The sequence below is a fragment of the Phyllostomus discolor genome, chromosome 1 (genome assembly GCF_004126475.2).
Source record: "Phyllostomus discolor isolate MPI-MPIP mPhyDis1 chromosome 1, mPhyDis1.pri.v3, whole genome shotgun sequence".
Classification (NCBI taxonomy): Eukaryota; Metazoa; Chordata; class Mammalia; order Chiroptera; family Phyllostomidae; genus Phyllostomus; species Phyllostomus discolor.
In genome coordinates, this window is record NC_040903.2 from 47,349,530 (window position 1) to 47,370,072 (window position 20,543).

Below are 20,543 nucleotides of genomic sequence, written 5' to 3' on the forward strand. Positions count from 1 at the left end.
TGGGCCTTCACCTTGTCAAATATAAATCTTATAAAATTAAAATCAACTTTATTTTTCCAATGTTATGGTAACTATAGAACAAAATAGGATTTAATGAATATAGAACCTATTATTCAATATTAAGTATTCATTACTTAAATTTTCATTATTTAAATTTTTTGTTATTTTATTGATTATGCTATTAAAGTTGTCCTGATTGTTCCCCCTTTGCTCTCCTCCACACAGCATCCCCCACTCCCTCAGGCAGTCCCCACACCATTGCTCATGTCCATGGGTCATATGTTTTAAGTTCTTTGGCTGCTCCATTTCCTATTCTGTACTTTACATCCCCAAGGCCTATCTGCTACTACCTCTTTGTACTTCTTATCCCCTCACCTCTTCACTCATTCCCTTTCACCCCCTCTCATCTAGCAACCACCAAAATGCTCTCTGTATCCATGATTCTGTCTCTGTTCTTCTTGTTTGCTTAGTTTGTTTTTTAGATTCAATTGTTGATAGATATGTATTTTTGCCACTTTACTGTTCATAGTGTTGATCTTCTTTTTAAATAAGTACCTTTAACATTTCATGTAATAATGGTTTGGTGATGATGAACTCCTTTAGTTTTTTCTTGTCTGGGAAGCTCTTTATCTGCCTATCGATTCTAAATGATAGCTTTGCTGGGTAGAGCAATCTTGGCTGGAGGTTGCTGCTTTTCATGACTTTGAGTATTTCTTGCCAATCCCTTCTAGCCTGCAAAGTTTCTTTTGAGAAATCAGCTGACAGCCTTATGGAAACTCTCCTGTAGGCAACTAATTTCTTTTCTCTTGCTGCTTTTAGGATTCTCTCTTTATCTTTATTTAACATTTGGCATTTTAATTATGATGTGTCTTGGAGTGGGCCTCTTTGTATCCATCATAATTAGGATTTTCTGTGCTTCCTGGACTTGCATGTTTATTTCCTTCACCAAATCATAGAATTTTCTTTTCATTATTTTTTCAAATAGATTTCCAATTTCTTGCCCTTTCTCTTCTCCTCTGGCAGTCTTATGATGCGAATGTTGGACTTCTTGAACTTGTCTCGGAGACTGCTTATACTATCCTCATTTTTTGGATACTATTTCCTTTTGTTGTTCTGATTGGTTGTTGGTTGTTTTTTTTTTAAGATTTAATTTATTTACTTATTTATAGAGAGAGGGGAAAGGAGGGAAAAAAAACATCGACGTGTACAAGATACATCAATCGGCCCACAAACCAGGCATGTGTCCTGACCAGGAGTTGAACCAGCCACCTTTTGGTTCACAGGTCAACACTCAATCCACTGAGCTACACCTGCCAGGGCTGGTTGTTGTTTTTTGCTTCCTTATGTTCCAAGTCATTGGTTTGATTCTTGGCTTAATCCACTCTACTGTTGTTTTCCTGTAAACTGTTCTTTATTTCAATTATTTCAAGTATATCTTTCATTTCTGACTTGATCTTTTTTATGCTGGTGATGTCCTAAGTTCCTTGAGCATCCTTATAAAAACAGTGTTTTGAAATCTGCATCTAATAGATTTATCTTCATCTCGTTTAGCTCTTTTTCTGGAGTTTTTTTCTGTTCTTTCCTTTGGGCCATGTTTCTTTGTCTCCTCATTTTGGTAGCCTCCCTGTATTTGTTTTTATGTATTAAGTAGAGCTGCTTTTCACCAAATGTCTTGGTAGTGTGGTCTAATGTAGTATGTGTCCCCTAGGGTCCAGTGGCACAGCCTCCCCTATCACTCAAGCTGGGTACTCAAGGTGCACCCTTGGTGTGGGCTGAGTACACCCTCCTCTTGTAGTTGAGCCTTGGTTGCTGTTGCCAGGTCAATGGGAGGGATCTACCCAGGCCAGTAAGCTACAAGGATTGGCTGTGACCACTGACCACCAACCTCTACCCTCCGTGGCAGATCAGCTGCACAGGGGCAAGTTGGTGGTGCTCTGATGTGGTCTGTAGTCATTCACTGGGTGCACTTGCCCTGGGGTTTCCTGGGTTGTGCAGGCCAAGGACAGCCCCCACTTGTGTTTTGCCCACGGCTACCCTGCCTGAGCCATAAATCAATCTGAGACAGCTACTACTTGGGCTGGGCTTGGAAATTCCCAGGCAAAGCCAAACTGTGAAGCTACCTAGGTTGGCTTCAGCTAATGCTAAGCCTGGGGCTCACTGAGGCCAGCTGTTGCTTGTTTGAGAGGATTTAGGAAGTTGTGCATCAGGAGCCAAGACCGTCATTCATATGGAAAAGCGGCTTGGGTGGGCCTGTAAATTGGGTGTGGCAGAGCCTCTGGGGTCTGCAAGGCAGGTCAAAGTGTGTTAGCCAGGTTGATGGAGTCTCAGATATGGCACTAGCTTGCTGGCTCTGTGGGGGGAGAGCCTAAAAAAGGGACAATGGCCTCTGCTCACCTTGATGACAGACACTTCAATTTCTCCCTGTATGCCACTGGTGCCCTTCAAGCTGTTACCCCAGTGCTAGAGCTCAGAGAGAGTAAGTCTGTGTGTGGATTTTTTTAAGAGGAACTGCTTCTGGCTCCAGCAGTTTCTTGTATCAACTCAATCCCTGATTGTGTTTGCAGACAGCAGTTGTGGGAACTTATCTTCCTGACACTGGAACTCTCGGCTGTAGGGCTGGGACCCCTTGTTCCCGAGATGTCCCTCCTGAATTTTTTCCACCAAATGTGGGTGTAGAGCCAGCCCATTCCATGTCTGCGACCCTCCTACCAGTCTGGATGGATATGGTTTTTAATTCCGTAGTCTTCCATTCAACTCGATTTCTGAGGGTTGAGTGAGGGTTGTTTTATACTTTAGTTATAATTTTGATGTTGTATTAAGGAGTTAGGAATGTGCTATATCCTGAAATGACTACTCCCTCCTAGGGGATAGGCATTGTTTGCAGGGAAGTATGGTAAATTTCAAACCAAAAAACCAAGCACTGTGAGACTGGGTCTTAGGAAGGTTGTCAGAACCTGTCCCTTGCCCTGCCTATCAGGCTGGTCTTGCGCAATCTAGGTGACTACCCCTCTCCCTCACTGGGCTTATTTCTGAGAAAGGACCTTCCATTTTGTTCCAGCCCCCTAGTACCAAGCCTGGTAAATGATTCCTGAATGTAGGGAGTGCAGAGGGACAAATCTGCATCAGTAGATTAAGAGCTAGGAAAACAGGACCCCCAGCAAGCTGCAAGCTGAGACTCAATAAGCTTTCCTTATAAAACAGATTATCTAGATTCACATAACTGTCACTCTCAGTGTGTAATGCTCTGCGGTATCCTGCAGATAGAACCCAACTTTAGTTAGGCTCAGCTGTAGACTTGATTAGAAGCCAGTGGTGAATGATCCACAGCCGTGAAAAGGAAACAGTGCCCCCAAGAGGCCAACATGCTGGAGAGACCTAAGAAGGTACATCTCTTGGAGAACAGATTATGATCAACTTGATCCTCTCTACTTGAATCTCCTTATTTAAGTTTAAAGGCTCATTTTTATTTTAAAAGTTTCATTATTTTAACAGATATTGCTAGGGTTGCTAACCTGTTAATCACGATTACTTTTAACTCCATCAACTCACCTTCAGCTCTAAGTTGGTGCAATAGTTTGAATATTTGTGTCCTCCCAAATTTCTACGTTGAAATGCTAACACCCAATGTGGTGGTACTTTAGGGGGAGCCTTTGGGAGGTTATTAGGTCACAAAGGCTCCAAATGGGATTAGTGCCTTTATAAAGGAGGCCCAAGAAACCTCTCCTGTCCCTTCCGCCATGTGAGGACCCAGTAAGAAGACAGCAGTATATGAACCAGGGAGTGGGTTCCACCAAACAGTGATTCTGCCTGTGCCTTGACCGTAGGCCTCCAGCCTCTGGAACTGTGAGAAATAAATTTCTGTTGTTTATAAGCCACCTAGTCTATGGTATTCTGTTATAGTGGCTCAAAAGGACAAAGACACTTGGGTAATAACAAAACAGCTCTGATGACTGTTGGCTTCAATTTTATGAGAGGAGATAAACTAAGGTTGGTTAGTTAGGTTTAATGGAAAAACAAAAAAGCTTAAAGCTTATTGTACATCCCACTACATAAATAGGTACTATGCCAGGTACTAAGTACTAAGTACTAAGCTATTACTGAACACTAATGATAGCGAATATAAATGGCAAAGTACTCGGACCACTTCCTAATGGATGCTAGATGACTCCACGTAAGAAACCAAGATGGCAGCCACTCCGTGTCTCCAATTGTTCAGGCAAGATCTCAGCTTTGTCACACACTAGAAGCAACTGGAAAACACTGTTACCAGGTAGACCTCTGTAACACATTGATAGGTATTCCTTGTCTTACAAATTAAGTACTTCAAAGTAGGGCAGCTCAGCTGGGAAAAATAAGAACCAAGGAAAAGCTATGACAGTTGTCAGAAGCAGCCAATGGCATGACTATGGATTGGTGTGGAAAGCAGGAGAGGGCACACGCTCTGAGAAATCTCAGATCAAATCCCAGTCACTGAGCTTGTGACTTTAGCAAGTTACTGAATTACTTCCCTTCAGTCATTTCCTCTCACATAAAGGGGATGAAAGAAGGAAAGTTGAGAGTTATGGAGATGATACATGTCAAGTGCTTAGCACAAAAAATTGTTGGTAGTAATTGTTGTTATAAAATAATACCAACTACCACTACAGTCAGGTAAAATAGGATATTCTGAAGGGTCTTCACAATAGGATTCACCAAATCTCCCGTCCTTTGACCCTTCTTATATTCAGTAAGCCAAAATAAAGGAGAACACAGGCAATAATAATGAGGCAACATTTATTAAGCTCATCTGGTAACCGGACCAGGGTGGACATCTGACTCAAGCTGAGCCAATTAGATTCCCAGAGTCATCCTGAGTCAGTTCCAGGGAGCTGAGCTGTGTGAGGCTATGAGGAGCGTAAGGTGGGATCTGGGCAGTGATAAGCCAAAGCCACTTGCAACCTTGGCATCAGGAAGGCTGTGAGTCGGCAGAGAAAGCAGGTCACAGAGAGAAGCAAGAGAATGAATTAGACTCATGAAAAAGCAAAGACGAGACTATGAAACGTCTCCTACCACACACAGTACCTGCATGTAATTCAGTTTTTATGAGGCTGGGCTGTGCTTCCCGAAGATTTTCTTGAAGATTCCCCTTATGTCCTTACAATTGACCCTTCTTTCCCTGAGTTATTTTGTAAGATTTTCTGTTTCTTTAAACAGGAGATGCCTTACAGTCTCACAGAACTTCTGCACAACCTTAAACAATGTAATTTCAGAATAAAAGAAATAGAGGCACCACTGTGGTTAAGGTGAAGGGTGAATCAAAGGGAGGATGTAGGATATAGACATGCAAGTATAAATGACAGTAAAACCTCACCATCTACACATTTTAAATTTTATTTTCAGAGACCCCGAGGTCTCTGGCAGATAGTGAACCATCATTTAAAAATGTGATCAAGAGGCAAGCTACTGAGTGAGCGGAGGGCCTGTGTGGGTACCTCAATGGGGCGGTGACTAATTCTTACTTACTATTTATTTATATGTTTGGATGTGGGTGTGTATTTATGCATTTATTTACATCTTGCACATTTTGTGAGAGAGATGGCACACTCCAGGAGTATTTGACAATGTTAGGGATCTGGGAAGGCCACAGATGTATCTCTCAGGAACGTCCTGGTTCTAAGGTGCTCTTTCAAAAAACTCTGGTTATGAAGGGAAGGAGGAATAGCGGTACCTAAACTGTGGAAGACTTCTGGATCTTTCCCCAAGACAAACTCACATGTTAAGGGTGAAATTTGCTCCCAGAACCCTACTACTGTTATTTTTCATTTTTCTTGCCCTTCTTAAATTACCTCTTGCCATAGGACTCTCCTACTGCCAAAATCCACTCAAGTCTACCCCATCTGGATAGTGCCTAATATCCCTCTCTTCAATTGAAATATTTATTCATGCCCTGGTTGGTGTAGCTCAGTGAATTGAGTGTAGGCCTGCAAACCAAAAGGTTGTAGGTTCGATTCCCAGTCAGGGCACATGCCTGAGCTGCGGACCATGTCCCCAGTGCGGGGTTCATGAGAGGCAACCACACACTGGTATTTCTCTCCCTCTCTTTCTTCTTCCCTTCCCCTCTCTCTAAAAAATAAATAAAACCTTTTTTTTAAAGTTTATTCTTGCAAAGCATGGTTCTCATTTAGCTCCTGAGATATGTTGACCCAAAAAAGCTAAGTTCTTTACGACATAATTTTATGTGTTGTAACTGTCTGGTTCGGCAGCTAATTTTCGATTCAAGGGTCTTTCTAGGACCTCCTAAATCACCTGCCTTCCCTCACTAGGGAATATAAGTTTCACAAAGACCATTAGAAAAAAAATCACTGCTGAATCTCCAATGCCTAAGGCAGTGCATGGCATAGTAGCTGCTCAATTAATGTTTGTTGAATGACTACATAATGATGGCAAGGTTCAAATCCAAGTCTGTCTGGCTCTAAAGGATAATGTCCTTTCTACTATTTCAAACTGTCTCTTTCTAATAAATAATCTCTTCCCCTATCTTACAGTAAGAAGAAAAGAGAAAAAGAAATAAAGAAATGAAAGAATGAGAGAGGGAGGAAAATAGCTGGTACCAATGTAATAAAACAAAATTCAGATTCAGGCATCAGCAGTAAGCAATATGGAGCCCCTTGGGTCTCTCCATGCAAGCACACTAATAGGTTGTTAGGGCTCCAGATGCTTCTCTTCCAAAACTGTTTCTATTTAATATCTTTTCTAGGTTTATTATTTGTGATTTGTTTAAAGGCATGCTTGTTTAAAACAAAGTTCCTCAGTGTTAATTACAGAACAGTTGAAAGAAGAAAACATCATCCAGATCCTTCCATCTAAACATAACCACTCTGCTCATCTTACTACATTTCCTTCTAGGCCAGGGGTGTCAAACTCATTTTCACTGGGGGCCACATCAGCCTTGTGGTTGCCTTCAAAGGGACGAAATAATTTTATGACTGTGTAAATGTAGCTACTGCCTAACTGTAAGGAGTTGAAATTACATTCGGCCCATTGAAGGCAACCGTGAGGCTGATGTGGGCACCGGTAAAAATGGGTGAGACACCCCTGCTCTAGGCTTCTTCCTACACATATATTTTAACCTTAGCTATGATCATTTGGCATACATAATTTTGTATCCTGATTTATCACTTTTCTGTCTCAATTTTTAATTTCTGTCCTAATATCATCATGATGATATTATTCTATGACGTTCAGGGTAAAACTCTCAGTTAAATGAAGTGAGATTTTACTGCCAATTGATATTAAAATTTCATGTTCTTTTATGCTGATTATGTGATATGGGAATTTTAAAATTCTAATTCCTATCATTGGCACGAGACAAAAGATTTTTATAAATCTTTCTCTCTGTTAAATAATTTTTAAACTACAAATAATGAATGAAACATGCAGTTGTGTTTATTTGTAAACCTGAGCAAATGTCGTCATTCTCTAACCATTTCCCCCTCCCAGATCTGTCTAGATCATGATCCCTGGAAGAAATTAACAGTCATTTCCCCAAAAGAGAACTTCCTTGGACTTTATGGAGGGGACTGTGCCGGAATATAAAGAAATTTGAGCCAACTATAGATAGTTATAATGCTGGCTTTATCTAGAAAATAGGGTCATTCCACAAACTGATGTGTACATTATTACAGTATAGAGATAGTTTCAGTCATACAGCTGAAAACATGTCAAAAGATTTAAGAGAATATACAGAATTTCTAAAACCAGCAAAGGAAACTACAGTGTAGTGACTAAGGTTTACAGACCCATTTTGTCATTTACTAACTATGTGGCCACAAGTGATCAAAAATGAACAAACAAACAAACAAAACCCAGTTCCCACAGGTTGGGGAGGGATATATATATATTTATATTTATATATATATATATATATTTTTAGATTTTATTTATTTATCTTTAAGAGAGGGGAAGGGAGGAAGACAGGGAGAGAAACATCAATGTGGGGATATTTTTAAGTATCAACTGTGTTACAGGCTCCTTGGTAGATGTTTTACAAACATTATTTAATTTAATCATAATGATACTAGTGAGTGGGGTTGGCAAGTTGCTTACCAAATTTATTTTCTTTTCTTTATTAAGAGAACCCCAGTTTTCTTGTGGGGGGCAACATACCCATTCCAAAACAAAACAATATAATAATGCATTTGACAGGCAGTCTTGCAGCTAAGGCTGGACACAGTTCTTAACAAAACAAGTGGAAATCGAAAGATGAAGCTTCCTGGAAGGCTATTTATACAAAAAAAAAAAAAAAAAAAGAAAAAGCTTTGAGGCAGACTGGCAATCACCAATGATTCAGGCAAGAATAGCAATAAATGCTAATGCAGGAAGCTGACAGTTTGATGAGATATAGTATATTTATCAGTATTAAAGCATGTCCCCACATAATACTTATTCATTACAAACTGTACAGTGGAGAAGTTTGGCAGATAACATCCTAAACAGATGATCAAAATTAGTATCACTGATAATGGGACAAAGATGTTATGTACCTCCTGAGATGACGCACAGTGAGAAGGATAGCACTTCTGTGATAATCCTGCCAAAGATGCACAATCCGAACCTAATCATGAAGCAAGATCAGACAAACCCCAATTGAGGGATACTCTACAAAACAGCTGACCTATCTTGTACTCTCCAAAATATCAAAACCATGAAAGACAGAGGAACTGTTCCAGATTAAAGGCAACTGAAGAGACATAACGTCTAAATGCAATGTGTCATCCTGGATTTGATATTGGACCAGAAAAAAAATTTTTTCTCAAAAAGGAAATTAGTAGGACTACTCACAAGATTTGAATAAGGTCTGTAGATTAGGTAATTGCAATGTTTTCAGTATTAATTTCCTGGTTTTGATTATTGTACTACATTATTTAAGAAAATGCTTTTGCTGTTAGGAATAAAACACAAGTATTTGAGGGGTGAAAGGGGGATCATGCATACCAATTCTTCTCCAGATTGTTCAGCGGGGAAATGTATATATTTAGAGAAGAAAAATGATAAAGTAATTGGGTGAAACATGAAAAATCTGGATGAAGAGTGTATGAAAATTCTTTATACAATTTTTTCAACCTTTCTGCAATTCTGAAATTAGTTCAAAATAAAAGAGTGGGGGATGGGGTGACAGCTGATAGATAACTTTGCCCTTTACTTGTGCCCTTCTTCCTGTCCAGAATAAGGATGCAATGCTGGAGATGAAGCGGCTGGCTGGTAACCGCAAAGATGAAAGCCTCAAGCCAAGGATGTCTGAGCAGAAAGATTCCAACTTAGATCCTAAACTGGCAAACTAGAGCCTCTGTATCAGGCCTGCATTGCCTACCTCTTAATTTAAGACACTGATATTCTGTTGCAAGGCATGAAAATCCCAACTGGCACAGCCAAGTTAAGTAATTTGCCCAGGGCTACACAGTCCAAAAGTGGCTGAACTAAAATGAAGACCCAGGTCTGTCGAGCTTTGCAAACAAAACATGTCTTCCTATTCTACATCATGCTGAAGCCCAGGCCTCTCTCTTTGAAATAAGAGTAAGACTTTTTAGCACTCCAGAATGAGATTACACACAAGAGAGTACCCATAGAAGAGCCTGGCAGAGGACAGAGGTTCAAATGTTTGCTGAATCAGTTGTTCAAGAAACCAAGTACATCTGTTTTCAGTATTCTGCTATACTGAGCTATTTTTAAGTACCGGGGGGGAAAAAAAAACCCTGCATTAATGTGCATGTAATACTCTAGAGCTGCAGATATTAGTCAGCAGTTTCATTCAGTTTCTTGTATCTCTCTTGCCACTCTCTCTCCTTTTTTGCCTCTACTTCATAGAAGTCCTAAAACTTTCTCTTTATCAGCTCCTGTAACTCCATCTACCCTCCCCAATCTCCCCATTTACCTACCCCTCCACCTCAAAAAAAGAGGGAGGGGCTAAGCATGGGTCCTGTTAGAAAGGCTCTCTATGGTCCTAACCCATGCAGTTCAGTTGGTTGGGTGTCATCCCATGAAGCAAAAGGTTGAGGCTCACTTCCTGGTCAGGGCACATGCCTGGGTTGTGGGCCAGGTCCCCAATGGGGGGGGGGGGTGTGCCAGAGGCAACCAATGGATGTTTCCCTAGCACATTGATCTTTCTCTCCCTTTCTCCCACTGTTCCCCTCTAAGAATAAATAAATTTTAAAAAGAAAAGAAAGAAAGATAGGTTCTCTATGAACAAAGCAGCTCATTCTGCTGGGGAAGGCAGGAGTTAGCCAACAGAAAAGACCATCCTTCCCAGACAGGCACAAAAAAACAAAAAACAGGGAACCCTGGCCTCTGGCCAGAGCTAAGCAGCTTACCCAGAGGCCAAGGTTCTGTAAAGCTCCAGGCAGAGGAACTAAAGGTGCAGGAAGGCACTGAATCTGGCCTGGATTAAAACCATCAAACGTGCAGCTCTTCTGAAGTTAAAGGACACGGCAGAATTTTAAATGGCTAATTTCTGTTAAAATGAAATGTGTTTAATATGCTGTATCGCTGATTTGTTTTAAATGGTATGAATTCTGAGCTTTGAAAAAACAAAGATTTTGGTATTTATACCATGAAATTAGTATCGAGACACCAATATAGACATTTTTCTCTGATCCAGACATCAGAACCAGACCTAGATGGCAACACCCTGCCAGGAAGGAGACAAGGCTGTGGCAAGACCTATTGAGACGCTGGATACAAAGCTATTTAGGAGTCACTATTCACGTACCTGGGGGAGAGGGAACAGTTTTAGGACTTGGGTCTGGGTCACTTTGGTCTCAGAGATGGTGGCCCTGCCCTGGAAAGGCCATATGTGCATGCAGGTACTGGAAGTGGGGAAAGGGCAGTGGGGAGAGTAGGCTGGAGTTCTTCTAGCTCTTTATACTACCCCCAAGTAGCGTGATGTTTGTGATGTCCTGGGCAAGCAGCATCAGAGAATTGTCAGAGCAAAAGGAAGACTGTTTTGCCTCTCTGTGCTCATGACCTTCGCATCTTCCATTCCTCTGCCCATGGACTCCAGAGCTGCTGGCAGAGAATTATGTCCACACTCAACTCTCTCTTTTTTCCTCAAGCCACCTGCCTATGCCAGTTCTAGACACTCTACCTACTACCTGCAAGTCGTTGAGCCCATTCCAACCATCTGGGTAGTGTGTTCACAATCGCAGGCCACTAACACTTTACAGTCAATTAAAGAGCTAGAATTGGGAAGTGAGGGGTTGCATGGAAGTGTGGGCTGGTTTGAAGGTTCTCGTCCAGGTGGCTACCATCCTGCTGGCCACGAGGCCCAATCAACCTTGATCTCAAGAGACAGCTTACAGAGTTCCCTGCCACCCCATCTCCCCACCCATACTTACTTGGGCAACAGACTCAGGCAAATGAGATAGATCAGCTACACCTTGTTTGGGGACTATGGATTACTGGCAAAAGTGGCAATGACTACATAATAAACCGTCTTAAGCTGGACCATGGAATATTGGCATCAGCCAGTGAGGTGAACTAAAAAGGATGTGGTCTGGTTGTGGAATGGGACAGTAAAGCTTCAATCCCATTCTGTCTAATCAGGACCTGCCTGTCCAGCTGGCCAACGGGGGTGGAGAAAGAGAGTGGGTGTGGAGAGGTGACCCTCAAATTCTCCACAAGGGGCAAGAGTGCCAGGGTCTGGATCTGAAAAATATGTCCCTCAATGAAGTTTTATAAACAGTTCTTTGAAACTGAAAATGGGGTTTCCTAATTTAGGTGTTTCATAAGTAAGCAATTTGTTTATTCTATTTTCTTTTCTTTTTAAACGATTTTATTTATTTTTAGAGAGGGGAACAGAGGGAGAAAGAGAGGGAAAGAAATATCTATGTGTGGTTGCCCCTCCCATGCCCACAACTCAAGGCATGTGCTCTGACTGGGAATTGAACCAGCGACCCTTTGGTTCGCAGGCCAGCACTCAATCCAATGAGCCACACCAGCCAGGGCTGTTTATTCTATTTTCTTAAGAGTGAAAACAAAACTGGACTGTACTTTCTTAAAAAGGGTGTAGATACAGCTTTGCTTGCAGATGTAAATAAGAAGCAATGTAAAAAGTACTTCTGTTAAATACTGCAACATGCTCTTTTGAACCTTTTGCAGAGCAACAGAACTGATGCTAGCAATATGCTAGAAGCATGGCTAGAAACATATTTTTCAAAAAAACTGGCCAGCAGTCAAATCCATTAGGGGATATAGCGAGCATCTGCTGTTTTTTCTATCCTGATAAACTTTCTCTTGGCACAGTATTCCAGCTTTTCTCTGAACAAAGTGCCCTGTTTTTATGCCACGTCCTTTGAGGTGAGGGGAGGATTCCCACTGCTTGCTCTGAGGTGGGCGTGTGAATCAAAGTCAATCAGAGCATCTCACACACTGGACTAAAGGAATTGGCCCAACACAGGGCCAAAGACAGAATCAGATCCAATAAGTAAGGAGACTTTTGCTGGGACTCTAAGGAGAGAAGTTAGATTTTCTTAATGAACTTGGACCTGGAAGATTTTAGGACTACATGTACTGAAAGCCATCTTGCCCTTGCATAGAGCCTAAGAAACCAATAAAATGAGCAGTCTAAAAACAGAGAAAGTCCAGATCCTGGAGAGATTGTTTTGATGTCCCAGATTAAGCTGTAATGAAGTAACAGACTTTTCAGGAACATGAGCCAATGAAGTTTGAGTTGAGTACCATTATGGGATAATATTTTTAAATACTCAGTTGTTAAGAAATGGATGATATACACTAACAATGATCTGGGCCACCGCTCTAACATTTAGTGTATACTTAACTATGTTTCAGGTACTAAAGTATTAGGCACATTAAAGCTATCATCTGATCAAATCCTAACAACAACCACATGAGGAGAGTACTATTACTGTACCTTTCGAAACAGGCAGAGCAGTCTACAGCACGTGAGAGTGACTTGCCTTTTCCAAGTCCTTGCCTTGGTTACATTTCATATCTCCTAAGGCAGGTGGCTAACATTTTAGCCTCTGAAACTTTTCAAATGATAGGAAGCATAAACAAATGAAATCAATCAAATAAAGCAGGATGGAGGGCAAGGCAGCAGAATCCTCTTTCTTGCACTCTCCTTCCCCAAAAACATCTGGGGCTTTAAAAAATATTTTGGGAAAAAATGGTGACGGACGGAGACTTGCCTTGGTGCAGTGAACACACAATACAGTGAACAGATGATGTGTTGTAGAACTATGCACCTGAAGCCTGTATAATTTTATTAACCAGTGTTGACCCAATAAAGTTAATTAAAAAAAATGAAAAGCACTTTACAGAATACAACAAGAAATAGCACTTTTTGTATGATACAATTTTCAAGATACATTAAACAGAAAAAAGTAAGGTGTAGCCCTGGCTGGTATAGCTCAGTGGATTGAGCACAGGCCTGTAAACTAAAGGGTCGTAGGTTTGATTCCCAGTCAGGGCACATGCCTGGGTTGTGGGCCAGGTCCCCGGTAGGGGGTATACAAGAGGCAAGCACTCATTGATGTTCCTCTTCCTCTCTTTCCCCCTCCCTTCTCCTCTCTCTAAAAATAAATAAATAAAATCTTAAAAAAAGAGTAAGGTGCAGAATTGTGTGTGCAATGTGCTACATTTATTTTTTTAAGAGAGATTATATATGCATCTATGTATGTCTGGAAAAATAAACAAGAATTGTTTATATTAATTACCTTGATGCCAAGGAATAGAAGGGAGACTCTTCGCTATATACCCTTTTGTACTTTTTATTTTAAGCTGTCTTAAAAAGAAGGAAGAGGCCCTGGCTGGTGTCCTGGTTGGTGTGGCTCAGTGGATTGAGTGTTGGCCAGTGAACCAAAGGGTCACTGGTTCAATTCCCAGTCAGGGCACATGCCCTGGTTGCAGCCAGGTCTCCGGGGGTGGGGGGAGGGGGGGGCGGTCGGGGGGGTCACACAAGAGGCAACCACACATTGATGGTTCTCTCCCTCTCTTTCTCTCTCCTTTACTCTCTCTCTAAAAATAAATAAATAAGGAGGAGGAGGAGAAAAGAACCATTGCATAAGTGTAATGACTTGCAAACCAAGGTAAGCTGCCCCCTGGAAGGTTGAGATGGCTCTCCCAATGGGTGGTAATCTTATCCTAAAAATGTAAGTCCTTTCTTCCACAATCATTTATCTTTACATATGACCAAATGTTAATTACTGAGTTGATCACTGAAGACCAACAAAATATTCATAAACTGAAATTAGGTAATAACATTTTCTGAGGAGCCTAACTCAACCTCAATTTGGGGAGTCTGGCTGCCATGAGATGCTTAGCAACATTGCAGAATTTCTGTTCTCATGTGCACAGTCAAAGGTGAGAATTTCCTCCTTTGGGGAATTCATTCATCCACTAAAGTTACCAACTGCTTACTATGTGTTGCATACTGTGCCAAGCCCTGAGGATAATGCAATTTACAAAAGGACTAAAATCTCTGCCCTTGTGGGTTTACATTCTGGTAGTGGCAGAGAAAGAGACAATAAACAAGAAAGAAGTAAAACATACACTATATTCCATTAATTTTACAATGAACATTTTTTCACATTTTATAAAACTTGAAATGTATTTTTTATTAATTAAATTTATCGGGGTGACATTGGTTAATAAAATTGTATAGGTTTCAAGTGTACATTTCTATGATACATCATCTGTACATTGCATTGTGTGCCCACCACCCAAAGTCAGTTCCTCTTCTGTCACCATATACTTGGTCCCCTCACCATCCCTCTTCCCTCTGGTATGCGAGTAAAACCTGAAATTTAGGTACATCTGTGGGAAGATGGCTTCTTACAACTTGGCTGGGTTTTTCTTTTTGGGATACACTTGATGTCACCTTAGATCTGATGAAATATGGGAAAATAACACATATGGAAGAATAATGTTTCAGACTGAACAGTCTTCAGAGAAGAATAAGCAGAGCAGAGGGAGAAGTATAGGGAGACTGCAACTTAGGACAGTCAGGAAAGACCTAAGTAACATCTGAGCAGACATAAATAGGGTGAAGGAGTGAGTCAGTCCCCTATGTGGGTGGAGTAGCAGGCATCCAAAATATAGGAAAGAACAAGTGCAAAGGCCAGGAGGCAAGAGCAAGTTTCAGAAACACAAGGAAACCAGTGTAGCTGGAGTGGGGGGAATGTGCCAGGAGATGAGGTCAGAGAGACAACAGAGGGGCCAGATTATATAAGGACTTGTAGACCACTTAGTGCAAGATCTAGCCCTTGAGTCTAGTCCTGCAGAGATCTCGGCCAAAAAATTTACAACATAGGTCACGTGTATCCAAGACATAACATTCATTACTAGTGTGTGCTGAAATGTGGAAAAAAAAATGAAAGCACTGCAAATATGCATTCATTATATTTATAATACACAATTTTTATTTATTTTCACTTACAACCTAGAAATTATTAAACAAAGAAATATTAAAACATAAAGAATATGCCCTGGCTGCTGTGGATCAATGGATTGAGCACTGGCCTGTGAGGCGAAGGGTCACTGGTTCAATCCCCAGTCAGGACACATGCCTGGGTTGCAGGCCAGGTCCCCAATAGGCGTTGTGTGAGAGGCAACCACACACTGATGTTTCTTTCCCTCTCATTCTCACTCCCTTCCACTCTAAAAATAAATAAAAATAAAATATTAAAAAATAAAAATAAAAATTTTTATTTTCAAATAATGGAAGCATGGATATTGCTAAAAAATTCAACCAAAAAGGGTTTTTTTTGTAAAAAAAGACTTTATTTATTTTTAGAGAGAGGGGAAGGGAGGGAGAAAGAGAAGGAGAGAAACATCAGTGTGCGGTTGCCTCTCACGTGCCCCGCACTGGGGACCTGGCCTGCAACCCAGGCATGTGCCCTGACTGGGAATTGAACCAGTAACCCTTTTGGCTTACAGGCTAGTACTCAATCCACTGAGCCACATCAGCCAGGGCCAAAAAATGTCTTTAATTATTAATTAATCAGACTCTTCAATGGGTGGCTTTGCAAAACATTTCTAACAGTCATCACAAACAATTTTGCTATGCTCAAGGCATAAATACTTTTCACAACACTTGCAAAAATATTTTGATAAATGACTCATTTTGGATGCATAGTACCTAACACATCTTTTTCTTTTTCTGCTTGTCGAGGGAGCTGTATTATGTCATTAAAATTTCCTTCAATTTGTGTTTGATGAAGTATCAGGTGTAAAGGTTTATGTACATCTGTAGAGATTTGTAAACACCTTTTTATTTATTCTGACAGTAAATGTGTTACAAGGTTTCTAATAAATATTCTGTGCCTTATTTCACATTGCTATTCAGCATATAAATAGTCTGAGCATTTATTCCTGCAATATTCAAAATTGTGTAGAATATAAACATAGGCCATCTTCTGGTGCTCCTGGCCACATTATCTGTGCCTATCATTTGGTTCACAGTGTCAACTCCTTACTCCGTTTGGCTGTAATATTCTATTATGTCATGTGTTATAACCAAACTCACAGCTTAAACGTTATGGCTTAACATTAGACACATACAAACATGCAGCTAGTCATGACCTTGAACCTACGCACTCAATATATGTAGAAATATTTAAGAAAAGAGTTTGTTTGTAACTCAGATCAGCTGCAACCTCAGAAGGGCTAGAAAGGTTAGACAAAAAAGTACAAAAGAATAAAGAATTTGGAGTCAAACTGCCAACTTATGACCCAGCTCTGTTACTTCCTAACTATATGACACTGTCCAGGTTACTCTGAGTGCCTTTTTTGCCATCTGTAAAATGGAACTGATAACACCACCTATCTCATAAGGTTGTTGTGAGGATTAAGTAAATTGTTTTATGTCAAGTACTTTGAATAAATAGAGACTAGCATATATGAAGCATGAATATGTGTTCAATGTTATTATTATTGATTGGTTATGAATTTCAATTGCTACTTCATCATTATTGATTTATTTTGCAATGTGTTGTTCACTTAATGAATAGTAATGCATAACTGTATTAACAATATTTTTGGACACCGATTTCCCAGGAACTAGTCTTTAAAAACCTGTGTGTGGCTATTTCTAAGAGACTCACTTCAGATTGAAAGACACAGACATAGTGAAAGTAAAAGGATGAAAAAAGCTATTTCCTGAAAATGAAACGAAGAAAAAAAAGCCTGTATAACAAATACTTATACCAGACAAAATAGACTTTAAAACAAAGCCTATAAACAAAATATATCAGGCTGAAAATTACATGTAAGATAAACTTTGAGTGTGGCTATTAGCACATGGAACTAATTGCAATCAGAGCTAAGAAGCCTACTAGGTTTGGGAAGAAATTACCTAGATGAACATGGAATAAAAAGCCTTTTACTTAAAAAAAAAAATCTATAAGAGACAAAGAAGGACCCAGGAATTCCACTTCTGGGTATTGATCTAAAGAAATACAAAACACTATTTTGAAAAGACATGTATCCGTATGTTCATCACAGCATTGTTTACAACAGCTAAGGTACAGGAGCAAGCTAAGTGTCCATCAATAGATGAATGGATAAAGAAGTGATGTATAGTGCTCACTTCGGCAGCACATATACTAAAATTGGAACGATACAGAGAAGATTAGCATGGCCCCTGCGCAAGGATGACACGCAAATTCGTGAAGCGTTCCATATTTTTTCACCTTTAACAGGAATCTAAACAACAAAACAAAACAAAAAAAACTAGCAAAATATAACCAAAGACACTGAAATAGGGGATAGTCTGACAGTGGCCATAGGGGAGAGAAGAGGGAATTTCAGGGGGGAATGGGTAGGGATTACAGGAACAAATTTGGAGGACACATGGACAAAAACTAGGGGTGGGGGGTAATGGGGGGAAGGGGGGAGGGTTGGGTGGGTGGGCTGGAATGGGAGTAGGGGGGAGAAAACTGTATTTGAACAATGATTAAAATAAAAAAAAAAAGAAGTGATGTATATACATAATGGAATATGATTTAGCCATAAAAAATGAAACCTTGTTATTGTTATTGTTGAGTTTGTTACTAGAAAATAAGAACGGATGGGGAAAATGGGCCACTGAACTACAGGATAATAGGGAAACAATTAAAAAAATGAATTTAAAACCAATGACTTTTGTTAGTTGCTCTGTTGCCAGGTTTGCTTTAGTAAAAGAAAAATCATTTTTATTTACCCAAGTTAAAATTTTGGATTATGTGTATTTTAATGATTCATGGCATTCTTATCCTAAGTGTTTAGATTTATGAGAGTCAGAAATACAATGGTGAAAGTCAGGCAGTCACAATTTTTTCATGTTTTTTTCTCCTTGATTTAAGAAATGGTTCTTAAGCATCTATCATAATAAAGGAATTATACCAGATGATTAAAGAGTACAAATAGAAACAGGACACAAACCTTGACTTTATAAAATTAGTAGAAGTGAATTCACATGTCCCTTTCTCTTAAATAAGGATAAGGAGTCCATTTCATGGCTGCTCCATAGTGATGATGACTCTGTTCCCCTTTCAGACCCCAAATGAGGGACAAATTAGCCACTGTACAGTCTCTTCTTCCTCTTGGGCCTAGAAGTAGCAGGCAGCTCCAGCCTTTCCCAGACATTGGGAGAAAGGCAAGACTGAAAGGTCAGGAAGAAGTCTGGAGGCTCCACCCTCATCTCGTCTGCACCCAAATGTCCATCCCTCCTGACTAGTCCTTCCTACCCAGTGATACTGTTAAGGAAGAAAAGAGGTCAAATGAAGGGAAAACTCATTGTGACCTACTATACTCACCAAAACTTAAAACAAAGCAGGACATTTTGAAAAGTTCAGTGCCCTTACACAAGTTTGCTAAAATGTAAAAGCATTGCTTTTATTACCAAATAATACATGTAGTAGACATCCAATGAGCCCCACTCTATCTTAGAGCTTTATCCCTGATGATGGGGTCGAGTAGGGCATGGGGAAGAGGCAAGGAGAGGCTCAAGGAGGGATGTGGCTTAGGGACTGGGTGAAGTTGCTTGCACACATTACTTGATAATAAAAAAGCTGAGCATTGATTGGTTACTTTTTTAGGATGCAACAAAATGCCCCCATGGAAAATGTCTGATGCAAAATGTCAAGTGTCTAGTTTTAAAGCAGTGGACAATGTTTAATGCACAGTATTTTTGGCAGTTTGACCCCCACCATTACCCAAGCCATCCAGGCTTAACACCCTGACACTATAAAAGGAATTTTTACCATAGCCTTTGTGATATGTGTTGTCTATACTTCTATCTAACAGATGCAAAAAAGACCCTCCTCCTCAGCATAATATTCATATATCCTTTAATGTATTCTTCATTTATCCATCAATACCACCTCTTATCAGATAGTGCTAAACCACAGATACAATAATAAATAACATAATCCTGCCCTTAACACAAGCATTTATTGAGTTTACCACATATTAACAATTGCAAAGTACAATATACAGATTTCAGGGAAAGCTTTTGAAGATGCCAGAGTTGTCTTAAGCAGGAGTTTTCTTGATGAAGAGGAGAAAGGGGAAGGGCCTATACCCAGAATATGTGAGGAAGGCAGGAGCTGTAAGGATAAGCAGGAGCCGGAACATAACAGGCCTGTGTACCAAGCTAAGGAGTTTGGATTTTATTATGAAGAGAATGGGCAACCACTGGAGGATTTTATGTATGAGGACTGTCACGGACAGATGTTTTGTAACTGCTAGGGAAGTCAGGGTTTTAATAATGACAAACTAGTTAGGAAGCTATTGCCATAATCTTGGTGAAAAATGATGACAACATAAACTATCTCAGAGGCAGAGAGGATGGGACCTATTGCAGGAATACTGTATTCCATAGACATGATAGAACTTGACTACTAGACATGTGGGGGTGAAATCCAGAGTTTGTCTTCCCAGGTCTGTCCTTCTAGCTTAGGCAATTATTTAGCTAGTGGTACTATTGATCGTGGCATGGCACAGGAAGTATATTGATTTTTTTCTTTGAGGGAAACTGGGGAATCTGAAGCCTGTGAGGCATCCTAGTGAAGAGGCACATGAATCAGTTGCTAACTAGACCCTGCGCTTTTTATGCTCAAGAAATCTACAATACTACTCCAGAAACATATGTACTTAGCAATCTCACTTTGAAAAGAACAAGTCATACGATTTGAAAATACATTTTTTCATGCTAAAAATCCACTGAAAAATGCAGAGGTTGAAAGTTAATAACAAAACATTATGCTATTTGCTGTCAAACTGACGCTGCAGATCAGTGTATTTTCTGTAGTAAGCTAAATGCAGAGTTCGATTGGTTTCCTCCTCACACCACTTGGAAATAGCAGTGTACCTGGTGTTGAGATCTAAAAATCCCTTTCAGCAGCATTGAAGAGCAAGATCTGAGAAGTGCGCCCTCCTGTGGCAGTGAATGAGGGGGCTCTAGCATCCTTTTGATCACCAAACAAAGCCCCGTAAAGAAATACAATTTAGGGGATCCGAAGGCCACAATGCTCGTAGTGCTAACCGCAAAGCCAAATGAACCCTCCCAG

General features: G+C 40.2%; 1 protein-coding gene and 1 non-coding gene across 2 annotated transcripts in view; one reads left to right on the top strand and one right to left on the bottom strand.

The window, feature by feature from the left end:
• G3BP2 (G3BP stress granule assembly factor 2) overlaps positions 1–20,543 on the bottom strand; it is an 82,906-nt gene that overhangs the window by 62,037 nt on the left and 326 nt on the right. The window lies entirely within an intron of this gene.
• Positions 17,574–17,680, top strand: LOC114493528. Its single transcript, XR_003684166.1, has one exon. It is a non-coding gene; the product is annotated as a U6 spliceosomal RNA (small nuclear RNA).